The sequence below is a fragment of the Galeopterus variegatus genome, unplaced genomic scaffold (genome assembly GCF_000696425.1).
Source record: "Galeopterus variegatus unplaced genomic scaffold, G_variegatus-3.0.2 Scaffold9908, whole genome shotgun sequence".
Taxonomy (NCBI): domain Eukaryota; kingdom Metazoa; phylum Chordata; class Mammalia; order Dermoptera; family Cynocephalidae; genus Galeopterus; species Galeopterus variegatus.
In genome coordinates this window covers 95,579-100,581 of record NW_007736019.1, presented here as the reverse complement: position 1 = coordinate 100,581, position 5,003 = coordinate 95,579, and positions in this window count along the sequence as shown.

Here is a 5,003-nt window from a genome sequence, read left to right as displayed (position 1 = left end):
GAGAAATGGAGACAAGACAGTATTCTGATCAAGTCTCGTTTATTAGCCAGAAGGTCACAGCTTATATAGACAGCAGGAGGGAATCAGCAGATAAGGAAGTATGCAGATGTTTTGTGGGAAAAAGCACAGGGCAAATCGTTCCAGGAAATGAAACATTTCTCAGCTATCTAAAGCAATGCAGCAGTGATCTACGCCTAGGGCTGTGCAAGCAGTAAGATGGGGAAAAGGGTGGAAAGGTCACAGCATTTATATCTTTAGTGCCAGAGGGCTATTGGCAGGGCTTCATGACCCTGGGCAGGCTATGACCAGGCTCTTTGGCCCCGGACACCCTTGCAATTTATTTGTTGAAGAAACTGGGTTGTTCATTGTGAATTTTGCCTATTGCATGCCCATGGTGGTGTTTAACATGTTCTTCTGTTCTTGCTTTGCCTATAAATTGCTAATGAGATCTAAAGTCCTGATCAGCTTTAGATCGAATTTTTTCAGTTGAGCCTGCTTCATAAGGTATTCTTGTGTTCTTTAATCAGGAGACACATAATAACTGGTTCTTATCTTCTGGGGATTTTAGTAGCCATTGACATTCCTTGTCTATATGCATTAACCATGAGGCATTGTGAAATGGTGATAGTCTAATTCTGTACTTCCTTCATGTGTTAGCTAGAATACTGCTGTAAAAATAATCTTGTCCCATCAATTCATGGATTATCCAGAGATACAGTTTGGAAAGGCAGGACAAAGTCACATGCACTTTAGTACTCCAACAGCAGTCAATTAAAAAGAACAACATTGAAAATATCTTTATAGTATCATAAATATTAAGTGCACAGATATAAATTAAAAAGTATGTAATACCAAGGTAGAAAAAATGATAAATTTTACTGAAAAACATTTAAGGAAGACCGAATAAATGGCAAGATATGTCAGGCTTATTGGTAAAAAATATTTGAATTCATACCGGTGTTAATTATTTCCGAACCAACCTACACATTCAATTCTATGCTACTCAAAGCCCCAACAATTTTTGTTGTTGTTGAATTTGACAAGCTGATCCCATAATGCATATAGAAGAGCAATTGGCCAAGTACAGTCAAAATAACCCAGAAGAACAAGGTGTGGGAACCAGCCCTGCAAGGTAGCACTGCTCAGTAGAAAGTTACAGTAAGACAATGTAGTATTGAAGAAGGGATGTAAAAATAAACCAGTGGAACAAAAAGTAGGCACAGAAACTTGATTTATAACAGGCAGTGTAGACTAGTGGGAGAAATGTACTTTTTATGAATAGTGCTGAAATTTTTAAAAATATGAAAAAAATGAAATAGGATTCTTCCTCATACCATTTACAGAAATTAATTCTAGTCAGATTAAAGACCTAGCTATGACAAGCAAAATTATAAAACTTTAAGAAGATAATGTAGTATTTATCTGTATGACTTCAAGTCAAGAAGTTCTTAAACAAGATCAAAAAAGTGCAAATTATAAAGGTAAAGATGGATAAATTCAATAACTTTAAAATTAAGAATTTTGTTCACTAAAGAGACATAAAGAGAATCCATGAATGTATCGCTGGTGGGAATGTAAATTGGCACACGTACTTTGGAAAACAATTTGGCATTACCTAGGAAAGTTGAAGATGCCCAAACCTTAGCACCTAGTTGTTCTACTCCTAGGTGTATATTCTAGGGAAAGTCTTATCAAGAATGCTCATAGCTGCATTATTTGTAGTGGCATAAAAGTGGAAACCACCTAAATGTTCATTGGCAGAGAAGGGTTAACTAAATACCTGGTATATTTACACAACGTAAAGCCACAAAGCAGTGAAAACAAAAACAAATGCACTACAAACATGTGCATCAAGAAGGATGAACCTCAAAGGATACAGTTGGGCAAAATAAATAAATAAATAAAATAAAAAATAAGCAGTAGGAGAAGGATGAGTCTGTATTTATGTAAAGTTCGGAACTACGCAAAACGACATACACCTTCAGGAGTACAAACATGGTAAATAATGAAGTGCCGCAGGGGACTGTAAACACACAATTCATGACAAAGGCGTGCAGGTAGCTGCCAAGGTACTGCCACATCTGGTCCTCAAGCTGGGCTGTGAGTATGTGGGTATGTGGGAACTTGTGGCACTGGTGGTCTTTACACCCTACAGACTGGTTTTATGTGTAAATATACTTCTATGTCTATTTATATTTACGAGAGTCTTCTGTGTCTATTCAACAACAACAATGGTTGAAACCCTGTAAGCTTACAAGGGAATGTTGTTCAATAGTATGTTGTCTTCGGCAGACCACCTGCACCCTGTAACTGCTCTTGTTTTTGTAATTGCAGAACAGGACCTACCGTATACAATCCTGATTTCTAGACACAGTGTACTCTGGACAGCTGGAGTGAAGATGTGACAGTGTGAAGGGCCACCACAGGATGGAGGCAGAAAGCAGCCTCCCTGGGGGGCCACCCTGCACTTTCCTATGGTGACATAAGAAGCAGGAATTGTCTGTCTCCTTGTAGAACCATCTGGATCCTCTAGTCCAAGAGTAGTTTAGCCAGGCCAATGCCTGGACCTACTGGGTCCTGGGAAGTGCCTTGTCCGACAAATGAATCACCAGATACCAAGCTTCATGAGGAGGAGATAGGAAAGGAATACAGAAAGTCGGATGCACCATGAGTCTGTTTTACCTATGGTTGTCAAGGTTACAAGAGCCTAGTGTTTCTTAGTAACCACTCCTCCCAAAATAGCCTCCATTGGTGCCAGCCAGCAAACTGCATCCCATAGCACGATCATTTTTTACACTGTTTTGAGGGGAAGAAAAGGAGCCCCCTTTATATCTAATAAGGTTATATAAAGGACACATTTTCTCATAGTTGAGTGAAGGATTACAATCTCCATTTTACAGATGAGAAATCAGGTTTGGGGATGGTAAGTGACTTGCCCCAAATCAGGTGACTAACAAGTATTGGTACTGCAAGGAACACCCAGATTCTCTGGGGCCATTGGTCAGAGCTCTCCCTACACCAGGACACTGCCTGTCATTGCAGCATGCTGCTCCAGCACAGGACAGGATGTGCTGGCTCAGTGGTCAGCTAGCGCACTTGGCATGTGTTGGGCTGAGGTTCTACCGTGGTGACTGATACTGCACTGCCCCTGCCCCTCTTGCCAACAGGACCCCGATTCTCTTTAGGCATGGGACTATATGCTTCTTGGGGCCTTCTCCTGCCCCTGGGGGTGAAGGTTGATTAGCTGTGATGATAATCCTGTTCCTTTGGCTGGTGGTTGTTTAAATGGGGACATGTGACCCAATCCCAGCCAGTGAAGGTGGGGTAAGTCTGCAGGGGGAGCAGTCCTGGGAAAGGTATCTCTCTCTAAGAAAAAAATTACCAGGAGGAGATGCCTCTCCTCTGACTGGTGTCTGCATGTGATGTCACCTATCTGATGCCATAAGAGGGTGTGTTGCTGATCATGGCTAAGAGGAAGGTTGAAAAGCTCTGGGCCCAGCTCGGAGGGGCCACCTGTCCTTCAAAGCCAGGCCCCCTCCATGCAGGAGCATCTTGTTGGGTCCCCTCAACTGTACCTGTGGACTTCTGCTGGGTGGCAGAGCTCTATTTGGGTGTGACCTTCCACTCCTATTGGGCTGTGAGCTCCCTGGTGCTGGGCATTTGTGCCTTACTCCCCTTCCCCGGTTCAGTCTTTACATGGTAGAGGACGAGGCGTGCATGTCATTGAGAGCAGGGCTGGTTCTCTTGACAGTGGGAGGAGTCTGTACCCCCATCCCCCGTTGTTGGGAACTCCTTGGTGACTGTCTTTCAAGGTCCCCAGCTTTGGGCCTTACAGTTGAAGAACAAGTGTTGTTCCACTCAGCACCTTCAGGGGGTCGGCTTATTTTGGAAACTCTTTCAGTTGAAAATCCTTCACCATATCGACAATGATCTTAGTGACAATTTGGAGGAAGTTTTGTTAATGCCCAGAGAACTCTCATTCTTAAAAAGGAGCCTCACGTCATTCTTTCATTCCACCTTTAGTAAATCCCAGTGTATTAGTCTGTTTCTGTTGTTTATAACAAAATACCTGGAATTGGGTGATTTATAAAGAAAAACAAAATGTATTGCTTACTGTTTCTGAGGCTGGGAAGTCCAAAGTCCATATGCTGGTGGTGACAGTGACCCAGGGGTCTTGCACTGCAAGATGGTGGAAGCAGAGAGAGAGAGAGAGAGAGAGAGAGAGAGAAAGACTCTCCTTTTAAAGTCCTCAGAACCAGGCCCCTGACCACCATTTTTAACCCATTCACTACTGCAGGGTCCTACAATCCAATCACCTCTTAAAGGCCCCATCTTTCTATTACCATAATAGGATTTCCCACCCTCTTAACAGTCACAGCGGGGGCTAAGTTTCTAATACCTAAAACTTGGGGGACACGATTCAAACTTCAGTGAGTTTGGCGGGGGACATAGTTCAATCCACTACAGGTGCTATCTGGAAGCAAGGCTAATTCTACGGACCAAGATCTTAAATCGTATCCAGAGGAAGGAGGAATGAGTGAGGCTGGAGCTGTCACTGGTAAACAAGAAGCAGTCCCTGCTGCTCTCAGCCAGGCTAGGGGAAGACTTGAAACAGCAGGGGGGACCCCAGTTCACTTATGGTGGGAAGAAAGCAGGGAGGATAGGTGGGTGGCAGGGAAGGACACAGGGGATGGCCTCCATCTCCGTAAGGAAGTGAGAGGGCTGGTTTGGCAGGTGCAGAGAAGTCAGGCCAATCCTTTTGTGACCCACACAGCCAAAGGGCTCCAGGAATGGCTTTTTGACTAGCCATTCTTTAATTTCTTTGCTTGATTCCTAAGCATGTATCAGAGTTAATGAAGCAATTCTATTATTAAACCACTTCAAAATACGGAAGACAATGTACTCAGGTTTGAATGAAATAATTAGATATTGTGAAAAAAATTAGTAAGAGAATTCCATATAAACCTCAACATTATCCTTTGGGACCACATCTCTGAAAAAAA